Here is a 22508-nt window from a genome sequence, read left to right on the forward strand (position 1 = left end):
CCTCCATCAGGAGATACAACACAAGGAGTTAACGCTCCGGACCGGACCCAAAATCTCTCTGCATCGACTTCGATGTTTTTTTTTTTTCTCTCTCTCTTTAATACAAGAAAAACTAACATGGCGACAGGTTTTCTCCTACCGACCGGCGACAAAGAAACAAACCCAAGTTCTTACAACCCAGACAAGTCCAACGTTTCTTCTCAGAAAGATCTATAAGTGGGGCCCAATGACCGTTGCTGGTTACTGGGGGGCTGTGGACTTCTAATTAGTGAACCTCAAAACATTGGTAAATAATATCATTAATGACCCAGCGAGACAAATTGTCGATGTTCTAATACCAGACGATTCTATTCAACGTGGGGGTAAATATCAGGCTAAAGTGGTTAGTAATGTATACACTTACATGTATTCAAAATATCAGATTAAAGTATATATTAACGAATACACTTACTCGTATACAACGTATGCAATAGACACGCTGACGAGATTCGTGGGTATTTTCTTTTGTTTCCTCCATAGCCAACATTACAACACAGATAGCGTGGTCACATCCTAGTGTAAACAATTTCCCAGCTGTCTTTTTTTTTTCGTCCACTGGCAGGCAATATTGGCCAATCACGGTGCATGGGTGATGTCAGAAGGCGAGATTCGAACTGGGAGCCGTTGTACCACAGGGTGAAACCGCTCAACCATCGCTCTATCAATATGAAGAAAATAAATTTGAATTCAATATAACATGAGCCAAATCTGTCACTGCCTTAACGAAATTGACACAAGGGTGTTGGGTGACTGCGCCTGGCCACTCATTTTCTTTCGCGGCAAAATGACGTCATATATGGCCGGTACGTATGGCGTCTCAAAATATGACATAACAGTCCTGTCTTCCTCAGAAGAAGCATAAATAAGACTGGCACAACTAGGATATTTATCAAAAATTGTTGAGCGAAAAATGTCTCATCACGAGCATGAGTTCTGTATGATTTATATTCATAAAGAGTTGGTACTCAGGTGGACGATTTGATCCACTGAGAAACAAAACCATAAAAAGAAAGAAAATAATTCTATCTCCCTTATAAGGGAAGTAACAAAGTCAGAGGTACCTATTCCCACCAATTTCACTTCCTTCCACCACCCCCTCCACTCCTCCCATCTCAACATCCTACTCTCTGTAGCCCCACAGGGTACATTCCTATGAGAAGCCAAGAAAAACATATAAATAATAAATCAGCGGTGCTCCCAAGCAACACGTTGAGGTCCATCATCTGCACAGTGTTACGACGGAAGAATTTGTGATTAATACCACATCACCACAAATATTTACTCATAGGTTCTCAAAGATGTCAAACACATCTAAATTAAATACTCTGGCAGCAGCTAAAATAAACGAACAAAAGGGTGACAATACATCACTAAAACTACGCGAGCACATCACAGCATTTACACAAACACATCACATTACCATCGTGAGGACAACGTAGCGATTTTTTCTTTCTTTTTAGCATACTAACTGCAACTGCCTTAACTATAATTCCGTATAACATCAGCTCTCCGGTAATAACCAGATTTGGGGACAGTATCGCGCCGTAGATGGAGTCCGAGAATTGTATGGAGAGCAGCAGAATGGAGGAACAATAGATTGATTGCCATTCCTTTGTTATATTATCCTTCATTCATATAAGAACGCTGCAAGACTGGTCCACAGGAATGTCATCCGAGTTTCTAAAGTAATGGCTTCATGAAAAATATACAATCAATATCCCACACATTCATATATATATATGCAATAAAAACACTAGGAGCGTGTACTTGTTGGGTACCAGGACGGCCCAAACGTCCCTTACTTGTTGGCTACCAGGACGGCCCAAACGTCCGTCACGTGTACTTCTTCCACTACCTCTCCGAATGCCCTCTTCACTATGTCATATATTCTGTACCTTGTTTCTTCATCTTATAATTCCTTGTTTGTATCTGCACTGAAGATGTAATTATACGAAAGCGCTCTGCTTCGTTAGTTTACTTTTCCTATTGGTTACTTACGCATATATATATATATATATATATATATATATATATATATATATATATATATATATATATATGCAAATAAATGATCAAAACACGTGATTCACAAAATGTATAATAAAACCACTTGAAAAATAAAATGAAAGATCACCGAATTTTTCGTCTATTTGAATATGTCAAATAGACGAAAACGTTCGTTCACCTGTCATTTTATTTTCAAAGTGGTTTTATTTCATATATATATATATATATATATATATATATATATATATATATGTATATATAATATAATGTGTGTGTGTGTGTGTGTGTGTGTGTGTGTGTGAATAAACAGCTATCACCCATTTACTGATTCAGAGTTCACTATTGGAGAAAGGCCCAACGTCACACGAGTCGTGCGTCGGCGCAAATATCTGCCACGTCACTCCTGCAAACCTCTCCATCTTGTTACTCCACCTGTTTGTTGTCCTCTTGTACGATTTCCATCTTATGGCGTCCAGTCACTTGCGCCATCTCTCATCCTCATTTCTGGCTATCTTTCTTACCCAACTCAATTTACGTTCCTTTATCTCCTCCACAATATTGTTCACTCCAATCTTCTCTCTTAGCCAGCTTGACCTTCCTCTGTCTTTCAGTGTTAAGGGCCATTTACACGATCAAACAGTTTGACAAACCCGGTTTGTCAGACAAGTGTTTGAAGTAATGTTTGACCGTGTGACTGGGGTATTTGGTCGTTAAACACGTTTGTCGAACGTGTTTGACAACCAATTACCCTATTCACACGGTCAAACACTTGTTTAACAAACCGGGTTTGTCAAACCGTTTGACCGTCTAATTGTCCCTTTACTGTCTTGCCAACAACGATCTTGCCAATTCTCTCTCCATTGTGTAAATTTGAAATATTCGACTGGTTAACGGACGTGTTTTGTAAGTCTGTTGACAATGGATTCGTGCCTATTTCTTGGGGGGGGGGGGGCAGAGAAAGGTTGTTCCTGTTTTCAAAAACGTCATCTATGCACAACTACAGACTAATCAGTTTTAAGCCGGTTATAAGTAAATTGCTGGAATTATTAATAACAAATATCATCAGGGATCGATAGACTCGTACACGTACTCGTGACTCGTGACTCGTACACGGGTTCAATAAGGATAGGTTGTGTGTAACTAATCTTTTATCCTTCTACACTAATGTCTACAAGACGGTAGATAACAATGGTAGTTACGGTGTCATATGCCTTGAATTTAGCAAAGCATTCGACAAGGTGCCCCACCAGAGACTGCTTAATAAAATCAAAGTTCATGGCATAGGAGGAAAAGTGATTGGATTAGAATATGGATTAGTGACAGAAAAAAACTATTTCTTTTTACAAGGAATTTCTTTTCTTCGCATATACTCGTAGCTTTGCCTCCTTGCCTATTCTTGCCTATATTTAGATCATTCAAACTCACTTGAAGAATTAGAACAGCTGTCAGACATGGAGGTTGAAAAGTTAAAAGTAACTTTAGCCGTATTCGCTTCCTGCCTCTCGCTCACGTTGCGCTCTCGCCCTTAGAATAGAGCTAACCAAGATCTAAGAATATAAGGTCTAACCACTTCCGACCGAATTTCGAGGGAGTTGGCGCAGCGAGCCCGTGAACGTCACCTGGCTGTTCAAAGTGGGGTTAGCGGGTCCTATAGCTGTCAGTTGAAGTTGGTCCGTCGTTCGAAAATGACGTCGCCTTCGCTCGCACCGCTCCACTCAATTAGTTATATTCTGACAAATATTATATAAAATATATATATATATATAAAATATTATAGTTCCTGTCTATATATATGAATATATAATATATATGATATATAATATATAAAATATTATAGTTCCTGTCTTCCTTGGCGTTTCACAGTTTTCTTCAGTGTATCACAAAGAGAAAATGGACGCATCCAAATGACGTCAGAAGCTGCGCAGAACTGCTCCAGCGGTTAGACCTGTTTACTTAGACCTTGGAGCTAACAGGGCATTAGGATTCAGCGCTAGGACAGTTACAAACTAAAGTGTATAGTTAATCAATAAACTCTATTTGGCGATAGTTAGACCCATCATTGACTATGCGGTACAGTTTTGGTCTTCGTCTTATAGAATGGATAACAATTCAATAGAATCAGTATAGTGGAAATTTTCTAAAATTATATATGGACTTAGAAATTTACCATGCGAAGACAGGCTTTGGCACCTTAACTTACACTCTCTGGAAAGACGAAAAGTCCGGGGTGAACTAATACTTAACTCGCATCCCCTTCCTCTCTTGATTTCATTCCAAAACATCTTTTTATTGTTTTCAAATTTTTCTGTCAGAATCCTCCCCATTTTACATCTGTTCTTGGGGGAGAGAGTGGGGAAATATCGAATCAATATTTCGTGGAAGGTAACTTGAGAGTGGAGGATAGATGGAGAAAGAGGAAACGAACAGAGGTAGGGAGGTGCTTAGAGTAAATTGTTTAAATGAGAAAGAAAAGGAGCAAGAACAAAAGGAAAAACTGAGAGAAGTGTGGAAGGTGGTGAAGGATAAAGTGGAAGTAGGTGTGGAAGGGGAATGGATGTGTTTCAAGGAGGATGTGACAAGGCGTGTAAAGACTGTATGTCGAACAAGAAGGATGGGAGGGGATAGAGATAAGGGTAGTGAGTGGTGGGATGATGAAGTGAAGAGAGTAGTAGAAGAAATGAAGCGAGCATTCAGGGACTGGTTACAAAGTAGGATGAGAGAAAAATATGAGAAGTGTAAAGAAAAAAAAAAAGATAAAGGAGGCACAAAGGAGACCAGATGTATTTTGTAGCAATTTTGAAATTCTGCAAATAAGCAAAGTGCTTCCCAAAAAAATAATTATAATTTTCACTCAGTAGGGTATAAGTTCCAATGCACCAGCAAAACAACTAACGAGTTTCTGTATAATGCAAATATAGAATTTACAATTAATAAATGTTCATGTTTCAGATGTACTTTATATTATCACAATGAATCTTGAAAAAAAAAATCCAACACGACGTTTTATCGACACACAGGTATATGTTTAGAAAACCGGGCACTACAATATACAGATATATCAAATATAAAGAGGCATTACATCATAGAACTAAACCAGTATAACACGTCACTCACTACCAGTTGAAAAGATATAAAACCTATGTGGTTCCAGAGGTAAATCAAAACTGGACAATAGTAATTAAATAATTCACGTGACTGGAGCATATATAGGGTGTTCAGCAAAAAATAAATAAATAAATAAAAATCTATCGTTCAGGAACTCGAGAGCAAACTGATTATATCGGTTTCACTGCCGGTACGAATTACACCATGCTTCAAAATTTCTCCATTTCACGTACACACACACACACACATATATATATATATATATATATGTATATATATATATATATACATTTATATATTCATCTGCTGGGATTCGAGCCCCCGCCAGAGCGGAATGCTTCATATAAGGTGAGGACCGTACCGCCTGTGCCCCGCTCTGGCAGGGGTTTGAATCCCAGCAGATGAGTTTATTTCCAATTGTCAAAATGACGCAAACATATATATATATATATATATATATATATATATATATATATATATATATATATATATATATATATATTCATACGAAGGCGTGGCCAGCCCTGATCTACAGCTGTGACCGTCGAGCCGGCAAACGTGCTTGACACGCCAATACCCGGTAAGGCGACCACGCTTGCCTCCTCCACCCACTGTAAATCGGTCCACGAGTTCGAATCCATAACCTAACTAGAACTAAGGGGCCGGTCACAGGGCTACCAAATTAGGATGCCCAGCGGCTGTGTCTAGTGAAGGAACCGCCGATTCCCTAGGCCAGCGACATCCTCTTCAGTAGACCAGCGCCCAAGATTGATCTGCCAGGAATACCCTCACCTCACCGCTAAGAGAGAATCCAAGCTATGCAGACCACTCAAGACCTTTGCCCACTTGGTCATTGTGTTTTCCATTGCAAAACCTAAAATATTACCCCCAAGAACTTTTATTGCCGCCTGCTTCCCATACCTCCCAATTGTTTTCCTTGCAATTAAAGTCATCCACATTGTCCAAATGTTTTCTGCAATAGGACAGATGTTGCTCACAATATTTTTGCATCTTTTAACTTTCTTATCCAGTCTCCTACAAAGTTTTGCTCCTCTTTTTCAATGCAGCTTCTTCACTTTCTAAATTGAAACCCGAAAAAGCTTAACATTACTTACCTCTCGTTATTTTTTCCCTCGATAGCATATTTCCTTATATATATATATATATATAAATATATATATATATATATATATATATATATATATATATATATATATATATATATATTATATGCGAATTACCAAGACCTGTTACTTGGTTTGCAATTCGACTTAAATTCTATTCTTATATGACGCTCTCCATCTTCATTTTGATTATGAGCGTTTGAGTCATCTCCTACAGCTACAGATGCAATTTTTCTAATAATTTGCAGTTCTTGTACCTTTCCATTCACAATGTAATTTATCTCTGTTCAGCCTACCACAATGATACACTTCATGTATATAACCTTCACAATAGATTTTTTATCTTTCAGGACTTTCACCACCCGGTCTTGCATTATATATATATATATATATATATATATATATATATATATATATAGATATATATATATATATATATATATATATATATACTTTTTTTTTTTTTTTTTTTTTTTTTTTTTTTGCAACTCCATGATAATATTTAAGTTGGACTGGTTCTTTCCCCCGAATTGCCAATTATACTTTCTAAAATGCCACAATTTTTTTTTCATTTGACATGACCTTGATACGAGTTTTCACTTCATCATATTCACTACATAATTTTCTCTCTCAGTTAATTATTTCATCCAATCATCTGCTCTATTTCCTATCTATGAGCAGCATTTGGGTATTTTTAAAACTGTTTCGAACTCTCGGAATTTTGATTCGTGACCTGAAATAATCTCTCTTGAGACTCTTACATACATATACCAAAAGGTTCTTTTTCCTTTAAAACGGGACTGGTTCAGCCATGGCATACACGCACCCTTCACCTATCCCAAGCATATCCAAAACCCACTTGTTGTTCCTTTTATCTTATCTCCTTTTGGATGAAGACTCACCCCTGTCCCGCAGGGACAGACGCAATGAACCCAGACACAACACCTCCACAGCAAGACCCGACAGTCGAGGCTGGTCTACCCATTTACTAGGAACCCTTTCCCCTCATCCACTCAAGATTTTACAGAGTAGATGAGAAAAAATACCTTCAACCCCCGTCAATTTATCATACATTCACAACTACTCTCCACTCACACCTATATCTTGCCCTCTCCCTTATCTGCACTAAAGACACTTCCTTTATACCTAAAGCCCCCCTTTACCCCATTCATTCATCCTATTCTCGGTCTCCCGCTCAAGTTCACTCCATCCACCTTTGCCTTCCACACTCATCCACCTTTGCCTTCCACACTTTTTTTGCATGTCTTTCTTCACTCATTTTCAATATACCCGAACCATCCCAGTATTCTTTGATCAACCCTATCTGCCAACTCTCTTTTCACCTCTTCTGTCTGGTTCACCACTTCATTTCTCACTCTATTCATCCTCGTGAACTCCACCATACTTCTTAACCATATCTCAAGCACAATTAGGCTCTTCCTTTCTGCCTCCTTCCAAAGTATCTGTCCCATACAGTGCCTTAGTCATAATCACCCCTTCGTATTTTTTTCGTTCATTCCTATATAGCTATTTCTCAGTATTCTTTTCATTCTCCTAATACATTCAATGGCTTTCCTTACTCCATCCCCTGTTACATGACCCTAAATAATTATGGCTCTTTACTTCCTCCAGCCTCTCTCTTTTAAACTTACCTCTCTCTGCCTTCCTCTCCCCTTATCCATCTCATCACCTTATTTTTGCCTACATATACTTTCATCTTTCTCCTCTCACATACCTTCCCAAACTCCGCCACTAGCTGCTTCAGACCCTCTTCTGACCCAACAACATGGGCAGAGCCATAAAAAAAATCACCTCCCACGCAGCCCCACATTTACCTGAAACCACTCAATACTCTGGTGATGCTTCCTAAAAACCTAATCGTCCATTATTGTGCGTGTGCGTGCATGTTTGTATGCGTTATTATTTAACACTAACTGGAAGCATGCATCAGGGAGCCCGATGTTTCACTCACACGCTAGCGCCAGTCCCCACGTGGGTCTCTCCGAGCAAGCTCCCATGCAGTCACTCTTCCCACTCTAAATAACTCTCGACAGGCTCGACCAACTTGCCCCCATGTACAGGGGTGGCCAATGAATACGAATAAATTAATAATTGTAAAGCACTACATATACAAGCGTGCGGTCGCTTAGGAGGCAGAACAAAGACTGCCTCTGACGCCAAGCCACGCCACCAAGCTCAGACTTGGCGGGAAAGTCACAGCGCGGGAAAAAACATACACGAATCGCAACCAGATATTACAGTAACAAGTACAACATAATTATATAACATGTGACAAATATATAAGGGAGGATAAATGTATTTCCCAGTCTATCAATACATACAAACAATAATCACAAATGTACACGTACACCATAACACACAGCCATGAATTCTGTGGGCGTCCCCTTCGCCTTCTCCATCGAAGACAATTCTGCGAGTAGGATTAACATCGGGGAAACGTGCCATATGCTCATGTAGCCGAAGTAGACGTTTCGCAGTATATTTTTTGATTTTATACGACCACCCTAGCGATATTCCATGATTCTCCGAAGGTACTGGGTATCAAAGACATCAAGACCTCTCTTCAAGTCTGCATTCAATGCCCACGTCTAACAGCCCTACAACAAGACAGGGAGCACAAGTGACTTGAAGATTCGGATCTTAGTCCTGCATAAATATGACATTGCGGTCATATACTCAACCAGAGTATATGACCGCAATGTCATATACTCTGGTTGAGTATTGCTGGGCAATACCTTCGAAGTACTTTCTGACATGACCCACTACTGTTAAATACTACACTACCAAGGCATGTGAAGCATTCCGAGACCCCAGTGCCCTCACCACATGTCATCTAGTAAGCCCCTAAACGGCGGGACCTTGATCTTGGTCCAGATCGAAGCCTCGAATCCAAGCGGTCCCGCCTCCCTGTACAGTGACTCGAGGACTGCAACCAGAGCCTCCAACGACTCCGGAAGAAAAAACAGCATCATCAGCAAAGACATGGCCAGTGACCTTAGTGTTGGCAACACTGATCGACAACTCTGTTTAATACCCAGTCCATGCAGGTGTTGAAAAGTGTCGGAGCGAAGACGCACCCTTGCCTCACTCCTGAATTAACAAAGATGAAGCTGGACACCCCCACTCAACCTCTTACAGCACTTTCTGTCCCAGAGTATAAGCCAAGCATCAAGTCAGTAATCCTCGCAGGAATCCACGGATTCGCGGAAGATCCCACAGCACCGAGTCAAACGCTTTCCTGAGGTCAACATAAGCTGCATGAAACCTCGGTTTAAAATCACGCCGGCGCTTCATACGAACACGAGGCTCTAGGATCGGATCAGTTGATGACCCACCTGGCGTGAACTCAGACTGCTCAAACTCCTGAAACTTTAGCAGATGTGAACGAACCCGTGTCAGCAACAGATGTGTGTACTCACCTAATTGTATTATACAGGAAAGGAGCAACGCTCGTGAGGTCCCGTCTCCTACTTTCAAATCTATCGTACTTAGCTTCAAATTCATGCAGTTCCAAATAATGCTATATCCTTGATTTCCAATTATTTTATTACAATTCATGTTATGTCCTTCATTGGATTATAACTCCAAAGCTGTTCCAATTATATGGAAAAATATTCCTTCACATCCTTTAGAGATTAACCTTTCTTAATTTGTTCGCATATACTTCTTAAAGCCCTCTCATCCCTAACCAAAAGACATCTTTTGTCATAGCGGTCTATCCCCCTTAGTGACCTGAATACTGTAATCATATCACCTCTTTCTCTTCGATCTTTCAAAGTTGGCAGACCCATTACTTTTAGTCTCTCCTCATATGCTTTATCTGCCAGGTTGGGAACCTGTTTGGTTACCACCCTTTGCATTCTCTCGGTTTTGCTTATATCCTTCACTCTGTGTAGGGACCATACCACTGACCATACCTCGTGAACTCCACCATACTTCTTAACCATATCTCAAGCACAATTAGGCTCTTCCTTTCTGCCTCCTTCCAAAGTATCTGTCCCATACAGTGCCTTAGTCATATAGTGAAAAGTGTGTGTTCATGTGTGTATTCACCTAATTGTACCTAATCCTACTTGCCTAATTGTAGGATACAGGAAAGGAGCAATTTATCATAACTGGCTACAGATTCACACGTGGTTCCAACTTGGGCTTTATCTCCCCTTTTCTCCAAGTGCCATACTTGATTTAAACTCACAATTTGTTCCGATTTGGACTATATCATCTTCTAAAATATTATCTATGCATCTATGTGATTTCTTTTTATTATTATTATTCACGTGCGTGCGTGTGTGTGCGCGCGCGTTTGTGTGATTCACTATGGTCTTGGATCACGTGTTGGACTCGTGATCGACGGTTATTAACCTCCCGGATGAGAGCTCAGAGCTCATATGACCGATCTATGGTTAATACTGTGACCTTACACGCATACACACCCCCAACTCCCCGTCCACGAGAGTTCGAGTAACGCCACGCAGCGCAGCGATACTGAAATTATTTCAGCCCTGAGCGGGAGTCGAACCCGGACTGCCGGAGTGGCAGAAGAGAACTTTTTAACCACAGCGCCACGAGGTCTGCGTGCGTGTTTGTGTGTGTGTGTGTACACTATACATACTGTACATCACACCTGCCCAAAAAACACCTGCAGACAGCCTTGCCCCAAGCCCCTTCGACGGTCGCAGCGCACCAGCCCAACTGTACACACACCTCTCCTACAGCAAGACGGGTCTTTCAGACAACTGCAGAAGGAAAGAGAAGAGCCACGAGACAACCCGTTCCCCCCTCCCCTCTCCTTACTGCCTCACCTTGACCTCGTCCTCACACCAGCTCGCTCATTCCCGTGCTCGCTCGCTCACCCTCGCAACGTCTGGTCTGTGGACTACGGCGAGTCACAAAAAACCCGGTCCCGCTAAGGAAATGCAACTGTACTACATACGATCGACAATCGAACCCATGGACACCTCACCGGACCCGGTGACCCACGGATATTTCGATTGCAAACTGTTCTCCGGGTTCCGATACACTATACAAGGTGTTGGAAATATACCTCGGCTTGTCCTACAAGGTAGCCGTCAATATACCTCGGCTTGTCCTACAAGGTAGCCGTCAATATACCTCGGCTTGTCCTACAAGGTAACCGTCAATATATATTCTCTTCTAGCGACCCCCGCGCGACTTAATTGGAAAGGGTGCAGCCGTGATACGAATTCCACGATTCACTTTTTTGTTATTATTTCATGATCTATTGGCACGCTACATATCGTGATCTCGTTTATACGAAGGCAATTCATTCAGATGAAGGTCGATTCACTGTTGGGAGGTCCTTCTTTTTCAACCGAGTTCATACTTTACAGTTGTTGTTTTTTTCGTGTCAGATCCACCCGACTTCATTCATGTACGGAACTACAATTTTCAAGCAATCTCACCCATCTTCAAGGACTATTATTCTAGTTCAGCACCAAAGTCACCTATAATTTCTTTACTCCCGTCCGCGTATAAAGTACTGACTGCATCGATTTTATGTAGTCAATGTTTTAGGGATTTCAGTGGCACATCTAAGGAACAACCACGTATCGATAGTATTCTTTCATATCTGGAGCCTAATCGCCACATGAAAAATTCTAATAATTCGTCACTTCCACTATCCCCCTATTCTGTTACTCTCGTTAAATCTCTACCACCTCTTTGATATTGTTCCCTAGGACAGACTCGCTGGTGAACTTCGACGAAATACTAATTTCACCCAGGTGATGTCACCTACAGATTTTATTATATTTCAGTACGATGACGCCTACGTGGGCGTCATGAGGATCGAGTGGGTACACGAGCATCCCTGCATCGGCGTCTTGATTATATATATATGTATATATATATATATATATATATATATATATATATATATATATATATATATATACATATATATATATATATATATATATATATATATATATATATATATATATTGCAGTTGTACATGAGTTAGCCCCGGATTCTGTTAATTGGTTTGATCACGTTTTCTGTGTTTATTATTCGAAGAAAAAGAGAATGAGTATTACAGCAGTGACGTTATATTTTATCATGCGAGTAGTGTGATGCATCGTTCATATGGCAGCTGATGCTGCGCCCGAGAACTTGACTCGTACTGAAGTGGTTGAAGAGGATACCAACCTCTCAATCCTTAGCGGTGGTCACACAGAAGCATTTCCATCAATCAATCCGAAAAAATCAAGAATGTCCCCCAAAAAATGGAAGAATTCCAACAAATTTTGTGGAAATACTTCCAACTTTGTTGATCAAAAGTGCCCAACATTTTTATGCTACTGATCGTCTGCGAGTATTATCGACTTGCAAAAATCGTTATCTCGATTATATACATGTCCTTTACATTTGTAATAAATGTTACTAACTATGAACTAGATGTAATTGGTCTATACATGTAATACTTTTGGATACTTATATATAGTAATTTGAATGGAATATTTTCTTTCTTTTAAATGATTGTCAGTACAGACTCAAATACCATTCATCTTTGTGGAAACTATTCCATGGTCCTTTCTGTAAGTATGTAGCTATGACTGAGCAAGTAAGAATGTCCCTATATTTATGGGAAAACGAGTATGCCAACGTCAAAAAAGAATCCAGTCCCTGATTCAGGCTAAGACAAATGGCCCCTCCTGGCTCGGAGGAAAATCGGCTGAACTGTATAAATTGAATCTTCAAATCAAGCATGCCCCAAATTAAGCAGCTATGGCCTGGCCCAACACTAAGGTCCATGACTTTCCTCTTACATTGGCAATGCTGAAGGTGTACATACTTTCCCATAACCCCTAGGGCTGCTGAGTTAATTATAAACTCAGTGCATAGTCTCCCTTTGCTGGGTTCTGTGGTGGGTGGGGGAATGACACAGTGAATCTTTATATCTGTGTGTATAGCATCCAAACATAGAAGTCTTTGTAGAGGTGGGCTTACAATCTGCCCCCCCCAAAATTCATTGCCCACTACATGGGAGGCCAGGGTGGGGCATACAAGGAACAAACACATCAAGCCAGGCCTGGGGTGAACCTCAAGCAAATTCTCCATAAGGGCATCTGAAACATTCCTGCCCTTCCCAAGGACAACCAACTACCCTTTTATTGGTGAAGCTCAGGAGGTTTAGAGCAGATATAGTAGGTCTAAGGTGAGGAGATGGGGCAGCAGAGAGATCAGTAGCAAGAGTTACACCTATTATTCGTTACGTCACAGCAATGAGGTCCATGTTAGAAAGTGAAATAGATACAAGCGTATCTGATCAACTACAGCCTGTTTTTATAGGGGTTATTTTGGTTGATGAGTGTATGATTTTGGTGAGCTTGAAATACACCATGAATATCTCACTTCTTGCAACATACACTCCTACAGAGGTGCATAAACTTTAAGAGAAGATGATCTAAGCCAAACTTGACTACACATAACTCATTGTAACACTGTAGTTGCCCAGCCAGTGCCCACCACATGACACACTTGTTTTAAATGGCTTCAATGTTGTTACTACCACCAACAGAACTGGCAATGAAGTATGTGTTGGTTCTCATTGTTCTAAAACCAGGAATATTATGAGTACTCTTCTTCCAATTATGTAAAATTCAGGTTAAGGGCTATTGGATTCTGGTTCCAGAGATGATAGTCACATCAATGGACTTGGTACAGCACTGCTGGAGGTGTGCCAAAGGAGATTGATCAAATCCATAGGATATTGCTCATTATTCCTCCAAACAATAACATGTTGTTTTTGTTATGAACTGTAGTTTACCTGAACTTCTATCCTTGTACTGCTGTCATGTACATAAACAACAAGAGACACCATGCATGATCTCCCCTCACACCACTTCCCAATAAAGATCACCACAGAACTAGAAGAAATAACACAATCTACATATAAGTGAGAAGTGTATGCCGGGAGGTGCATAGCTGCAGCCAAAGCCATCACTGAGCCCTATGTACTTGGATTGTTGGGGCAAGTAATATTCATTGCTGCAAATCACAGAGAAGTGCAGGATAAACCTACAAAAATACAAGACCCACACACTTCCAATTACACCATCAACCATACAAGAGAACATTCATAAATTACACCTTGTAAATACCATATCAACATATTCAAAATCTACTACAAGCTGGTAGTAAGGCTTCATACATTTGTATACTTGCAACCCATCTAGCTTGTTGGATATCTAATTCAGACAAAACACACACACAATAATTGGAAATCAAAGATATAGGCTAAGTTGGAACTGTACATGTAAACTACAATTAGGTAAATACACATACACAAAGCCAGTCCAGCATCTTCCCGATACATGCACACTCTATTTTGACACTATAACCATTTGTTTATTCACCCAAACTTGCCCTGGTATGCCACGGTGAAAGAGGGCTATGCCTGTATTTACCTAATTGTAGTATACATGAAAGGAGCAATACTCATTGGGTTCCATCTCCTATTCTCTAATTTTCTAGCATACCTAGACTCAAATTCACATACAAGTTCAACTTAATCTATATCCTTGATTTCCAATTATCATATTTAGATTTGAACTCATGTATTATTTGAGCTTGGGCTATACCACCTTCTAAGCTATTCCACAAAAGAAAAGACATAAATTTATTTTAAATAAAGTGCTTACAAAGTATGATGGGAATGGGTTTATGAAGATGGACAGACTGAAAAAAGAGGTGAGGTGGAGAGCATGGACAGAAAGAGACCTAGCACATAGGGTTGGTCAAAGAATACTGGGATGATTTGGGTATGTGGAAATAATCAGTGAAGAAGGATTAGCAAAAAGAGTGTACAAGGCAGATGGATGTGGAGAACTTGAGGGAAAGACCAAGAATGGAATGGTTGGATGGGGTGAAAGGGGCTTTGAGTACCAGGGGAGTGTCTGTCAAGCAGGAGAGGAAAAGAGATAGGTGTGAATGGAGAGTTGTTATAAATGGGAGAGGAAATGACATGGCCAAAAAAGAATTCTTTTTGTCTGCTCTCTCTCTCTTTTGAGTGGATGAGGGGGGGGGGTAGGATCACTATGTAATGAAGAGGTGGGGGTAAACCAGCTCTGGCTGTCAGGCCCTACTGTGGAGGCACTGTGTCTTGCTGCATTACCTGACCTGAGCAGTGAGTGAGGGACAGGGATGACCCTTTATGCACAAGGAGCTAAGATAGGAGTGACAACAAATGTGTTTTTAGATGAGTGGGGAATGGTTGAAGGATGGAAATATACTTTTCCTTGGCCACTCCCCTTAAAAGGGGTAAAGGGATGTTTGGTATATGTATGTATAGATACCAGTTACATCATTTCACTTAATTTGATTTTATTATTTGTCTTTGAATTTCAGTAAATAATTCAATACTTATATATTCATAAAGAAAGGTTTTTTTCTTATAGGATATTCCCTGCACCAACAGTGAGAAAGCTCTAATCATATTACATCTAACATATTCTAGTCTTTTGGCAATACAAAACATGGCAATTGCAAGCTATTGTATCTTGGGCTCATTGTTTGTGTAATATTTCACCCAACACATAATATGTGTTTCATGGACACAGACTTCTTCAGTTTATCTGAGGGCTTGAGAACATTTTCAATTTCTCTAAAAAAAACAATCTCTAACTTTGTTTAGTTTTCTATACATAAGACAGGTAGTGGCAACTGATGCATTCAAAATGAATCTGAACAGATGATAGTGCAATGTACAGTTCTGAAATCCCACCCTATACTTTCATCTGAAATTATCAAACAAATTGACTCTTCACGTCCCTTTATTATACTGTTGAATTATGGCTGGCTATGGGAAACATTAATTTCTTTCATCTACTTATTTATTCATTTATCATTATTTTTTTTTCTTTACCAATGTTTGCATTAGTCATTCCCAGGTAAACACTATCGGTTTTGTTTGGTGGACACTTTTACATCACTATTGTCATTCCACTGTTATACAGCAATATTTCTAATTTGGTCTATCTCCATACATCTTCTTCCAAATTCTTGATATCTAACAGAGGGGCACCCCTACAATTATCTTTTCAAATGGTTTCAGTATGGTTAATATCTACTTTCCTGAATGAACCAAGTAGAAGCAGAGTTGTCAAGAAGTTGTCAATATATCCACTGCTCCCTGTAGGAACAAAAACCCTTAGCAAGAGTACTCACAACAGATTCACCAATTGTTTGATCTTCTTCATAACCAGTTTCTTTTCTTTCATAGTTTCAAAACCAACAAACATTCAAAGGAGCAGACACCACAACTTATATCCAACCTTTACTGATTTACTTCTTATGAACTGTTTATTTTATCTATGATGACCATAATATGGCTCCATGGCCTCATCAATTGCCCATAACAATGTAAGGATGTGCTAGTTTCATGAAAATCTTGCAGAAGTAGCCAGTGTTCATACCTTGAACATTTAATTTTTTGCAGGTTTCTTGGAGTTATCTACAAAATGTAGGCTCTGGACAATACCCTTTAATTTAATCCCCTGAAGAATTGTAAAGCATTGGGTGTCTGTCTGACTAGACCAAAAGAGTTGTCTGTTAGGAACTGTATTATATCCTGACAAAAGGAAAAAATTGTACTTAGTAGAACTCTTTTATTGTAACAGTTAAGTCTTTCTCAAACTTAACTTGATGATGATTAGATTCCTTCCTGATTGTTTCCACAAATTTATCATTCCAAAACACTTAAAAATAACAAACATGAATTGATCTAACCATCTACCCAACACAGTGGGGAAGTGTGCTTGTCATGAAACTGTTGTATCATTAGAGTCTTCAGGGTTATATTTTTCCAATATGTATATATGTTTACTTCCTTTCCATTTCTTCTTTGGTGGCTGAGTCCCTTCTTCAGTTTGTTTAAGTATAGAGTGTTGTGGATCTTCAGGAATTATCATTAGCAGTCCTTGATGAAGAGGGCTCAAGACATGAATTTCTGTTTGTGCATTCCGCAAAAAGGTTCAGCTAATAATTTTGCTCCCAGTAAATTTAAATTTTCTTCAACTTCAGCAGCATCCTCACTCAGATCAAAAGCATCTGACTCAGTCCCATCATGAAGATGTTCCAATGCTATGTCAATCCTTGTGGCACTTTTCTCTTGAGATGATGAATACAAATATTCGAATGTATCTTCAAAATTCTTAAAAGAGAAAAAGAGAGGGAGAGAGAAAAAGAAATATTGCTTGATTTGATAGTGTTAATATTTCAGATTTACAGAGCTTGACAGATAGCATCATTTAACATGATTAGGTACCACAAAATATCACTAAGTGCTAACTCTGCCTTGTCTGAATTTTCATCTCCAGTGGCCATTTTCTAATTGCCTCCATGATGCTCATTTTGGGCATCAATTTTCACATTCAGTTATCAAAATGAATGCTTGAAGGATTAGCTAACACATCTATATATTAGTGCAAGGCTTGTGACTTATATAATCTCTCTATTACTAGATAATATTGTATGTATATGATTACAATCAAATAAACCTTACTTGTTGCATGGTATTTCAAGGATTTTTTCTGAGTTGATTCTTCTACCTCTTTATCAGTTTTTGTTTATATTCAGTATGAAAATTTTGTGCATGGACAAACTTGAATGGTGTCTTGGAAAGATAATCAATAGAAAACATTGTTTAGGATAATGAAAGTAGATTATTTCTTTTCCCATTGAAATGGGCACCATGCGTGAATGGCTTGTGTGCCTATGAGAAGAAATTCTATTGGTGGACTGGAGTATTGCATGTATAGTTCCACTACACAAAGGAAATGGGAACATGTTTGAATTCAGTAGTTTTAGAGGGATCAGTTCATTAATTGTAGCTGTTAAAGTGTATGGGAGGGTTTTAATTGAAAAGATTAGAAGGGTAATAGAGAGAGAGTAAATGGGGAAGAGTAGTGTAGATTTAGGAGAGAGAAGGCACACTGACCAAGTTTCTATGGTAAGACAGATATGTCAAAAGTTTTTGGCAAAAGGTAAGGATATCATCAGGGATTTCATGGATTTGGAGAAGGCATATGACAAAGCTAAAAGGGAGGAATTATGGAGTGTTGTGAATGTATGAGAGAAGGGTATAACAATTTTTTACATGAGTAGAGCTTCTGTGAGGATCAGGAATGGAAAAAGTGAATGATATGACATGAAGGTGGAGTTGTGCCAAGGTTGTATAATATTATCATGGTTGTTCAAAGTGTATATGGATGGGGTGGTGAGGGAGGGAAATGCAAGAACAATGATTTGGAGTTGATGAGTGAGAGTGGAGGTAAATGTAGATTGGGCCAGTTGTTGTTTGTGGATGATAATGCACTTATAGCTGAGTTGGAGGATAGACTGAGTTTTCAGGTGGATTATTTGGTTTTAATATTGGTTTTAAGTGGGCTGTTTTCCAGTGTTGGTATTTCATTGTACATCCAGGAGTGGTTAAAAATATCAGTTATGGCTTTTATTTCATTTGAATTGAGGTGTTTTACATGGATGTTTATGAATATGATGAAAGGTACATCAAGCTACATAAACATGTTTGCATGTGGTATCAGTCATTCAGTCAATCAATCAATCAATCAGTCAACCTTTTTAAGTCCATTGCTGAACATAGCCATGTCTCAGACCATTTCATGGATCACATGACTATGCCAACCTCTGCTATTCTTGCAAATTTCTCCAACACATCTGTCCATCTTTTGTTTAGTCTCCTTCTTCCACCTTTGCCATCTTCCAGCATTCATCTTTCTTTTTAGCTAACTTAACAGCCCATTTCCATTTTCTCTCTTTACAGCCTTTACAATATCTTTCACTCTAGTATCCTCTTTCCAAACTTGTCCTCTTCCTGTCTTTCAGTTCATTCTTTAGCTTGCTCTCACCTCTGTCAATTTCTTAGCCTCAAATTCACAGATTATAGCTGGTATTATAAGATGATTGTAAACTTTACATTTCATACATGAAGGTAGATGGCCTGTGATGATATGTTTTTCCATTTAATTTTCATTATTCTCAGTCAGTTTTAACATATAGCCTAAATAATAATAAAATAATCATACTCTTCAAGACTTTCACCACTGATTAAAATTAATTTATTTTGAACTTTCAAGCTCAACATTACTTTGGTTTTACTCTTATTCATCTTAATACTTTAATCTGTGTATTTTGTAGGATGTCTGTTATTTTTCTTGATGGTAGGAAACCATACTAGGGAACCACATTTGAGTATGTTTTTTTTATGAATTGTTGGTAGACTGTGATTTCTCTCTGCTGACCAAAACCTGTGCTAGCCGCTGATCTTCATATGTTTACTTCCTAATTGGTTCATTGTCTGCTCCTTAATATTTGGGTTGAAGGCTATGTGAGTACTAGAAATGAGACCCAGGATTTTAGGGCTTTTGTTCAATAGAAAGAGTTGGCCGTTCAGTTTTACAGTTGGATGTTTCTTTGATTTAGTGCATGTTTGTCTGCAATGTCACTGATTAGAGGCCTCCATTCTATTTTGTCTTAATCACTGTTTTAGTTTGCTAAATATGTATAAATGTTCATAATTATTGTGTTTGGTTACTGTCATTAGGTAATTTGCATAGATGAGTACTCTGGTGTTCAGATAGTTGGTTGTTTTGGGATAGTCTTCACTCTTGAAGGAAAAACTTTGTTACCCAATTATTGTCATTATTATGGATTTCTCAATTAACTTTTTTGATAGTATGGTTAGGGACTTTATAAAATCCCTTTGTTATGTCTACTGTCAACATCATTGTTCTTTCTGGTTATGCTTTCTTATTAAATCCTTCTGATACTACAAGAAAATGAATTGGCAAGAAAACACAGAGGAAAATTAAAAAAAAAATTAGAGACCTTTGCTATAGACCAGTTCCCATCCAAAGACAAAGCAATGGAAGAGGTAACTATGACTACACAGAAGGCCAGCAAGAGACACATTTCAAGAGGCTACAGGAAAAAATTAAAATCCAACTATATACCAGATAGCCACCCTAAAAATAATTAACTAAAAAAAAGCAAATTTAAACTCAAAGGCCACAAAAAATGCCACAACTAAAACAAAGAAAACTGGGAAAAACACAAAAACATAATAGATGGAAAGACAACATACAAATGTAAAAAAAACTACAGAATACATCAAAAATAGATCAATTGTAGATCCTTCCCCCTGCACACACACACACAATGATTGGTGGGGGTCCGGGGTGCTCCGCCATATCTCTGTGCCATCACTCAGGTACACACCATTGCTCAGGTCATGATAACTTTTTTTTTTTTGCCTAACCTAACCTACTGGTTAAGAGCACTAAGGGTTAGAATACAATAGGATAGGTTAAGTTAAGTTAGGTCAGGTCAGGTTAGGTTACATTACATTAGGCAATAAAACAAAAATGTTATCAAGACCTGAGTGAGAGTGCAGAATGACAACAGAGCACCCCAGACCCCCACTGATCTTCTTGTATGTGCAGGGGGGGCTATTCTACAATTGATTCTTATAAACTAAAAAATCTGCTCCAACCTCCATCCATGAAGTTGTTGGAGCTAAACAAGGAAAATTACAATCACCAAACACTAATGTAATCTCATCAACAAACCTTACTCCAAAACAAATTTCAAACTCACAACTCTAGAAAATAGGAAAGTAAATAGATATACAGATAATAGAATTAAACATTGATGCCGCCACTCCCTTCTCCAACAACAAAGACTTAGAGAGCAATAAAGATCTTAAACATACATCTAAAATACCTTGGCACAAATGCAATAAAGGCCATGACTGATACTTTCAACCGTTCATTGTTTACAACAAAATTCCAACAATCTGTAAAAGATCACATATAATCCCCATCTTAAAACCACACAAACCTCCAGCAAAACCAGCATCTCACTAACCAATCTCTTCACTTTCCATCACATCAATGATCAAACCATAACTACTCTGCCCATCTCCCCAAACCAACATGTCTTCAGAACTATGGCAGAGAGGATATACCTGACAATGACAAGCTCTTACTTTGTTAGGAAGACCAACAAAAGAATATGGAAAGAAACTAAAATAGACAAGGTACCTAAGGGACATAAAGCAAAAACAAAAATCCCTACACAGATGGATCAACTTGTGGAATATCATATACAAATAAGTTAGTCAGACAACATAATCTAATATATAGCCAAATTTGATCGATAAAGGCACACAGATTAGACCCTTCAATTGTTCTTAGCCAGAACACAACAATTAGATAAATACAAAATTACCATTTATGAACAAGATTTATACTTCACAGCCTATATCCAAATAAACAATTTTATTAAGCCTTACTACTGACTACAATGTTTGACATTTCTGACATTCTCAACGTCGGACATCCTTTAATTCCTCAGACAGAAGAAACGTCAATACTATTCAAAACGTTGATGGCATAGTCTCTACAAACTGTAGACTGTAGTACCATTCCACACCATGACCATAGGCATATCTAGTTGAAAAATACATGTCCTTGAAAGTCTATACTAAAATTCTATATCACACTTTCTACTTACCTTACTTGACACTGCTTCAGGATACTTCAATTATGTTGTAAATTTGATTATTTAACTCAACGAACACAGTATTTGTTTAAAATCCCTGCAACCCGAACATTTGTTTACAACGTACACTTAGCCACGCCCACTACTTTCTGATTGGACGGAACTAGCCACTGAACTACAAGAAAACGTTCACAATTTTTCGCCATTTTTATTCATGTTCATTGTGAAATGTTAGTAGTTTATATGCATAGATTTCAGAAGTGTTTTATATTTTTCTAATAAACTATGACTACAATCTTACATTTGTTATTATACGTTGCTGATACATTACAAAAGATGTGAACGAAAGCTGCAGAACAAATTCAGATTGCAACTGTTACAATTAAAAACAATACGAGATATAACAGACTGAAATTCTAAATATTTACATTACATGAGTAAATGAACGGTGTATCTAATTAATATAACTACAAATGATACACTGATGTAGATAAAATATATGACGTAAACTAATTGTTCAAATAAGTTGGCAATGAATTATATAGACCCTTTTTCTGGCTTCGCAAGAATACTCATGAGCACGTGTTTCCCAAGAGATATTTTGAACAGATTATGTTAGATTTTAGTATTACAGGCGAATATTTTTTTTTAATCACGGGAAATTCAACC

The 22508-nt window shown here is 38.5% G+C and overlaps 1 protein-coding gene across 1 annotated transcript in view; it reads right to left on the reverse strand.

Annotated features, from left to right (window-relative positions):
* The window catches only part of LOC143018532 (uncharacterized), a 162834-nt gene extending 140857 nt beyond the window's left edge, over positions 1-21977 (reverse strand). Inside the window, exon 1 of the mRNA XM_076173968.1 lies at positions 21852-21977. The gene's annotated coding sequence lies outside the window, so the exon portion shown is untranslated. The remainder of the gene's footprint in view (positions 1-21851) is intronic.
* Between the last annotated feature and the right edge of the window lie 531 nt (positions 21978-22508).

The sequence above is a fragment of the Oratosquilla oratoria genome, chromosome 35 (assembly GCF_046742065.1).
Source record: "Oratosquilla oratoria isolate Oo_2021 chromosome 35, ASM4674206v1, whole genome shotgun sequence".
Taxonomy (NCBI): domain Eukaryota; kingdom Metazoa; phylum Arthropoda; class Malacostraca; order Stomatopoda; family Squillidae; genus Oratosquilla; species Oratosquilla oratoria.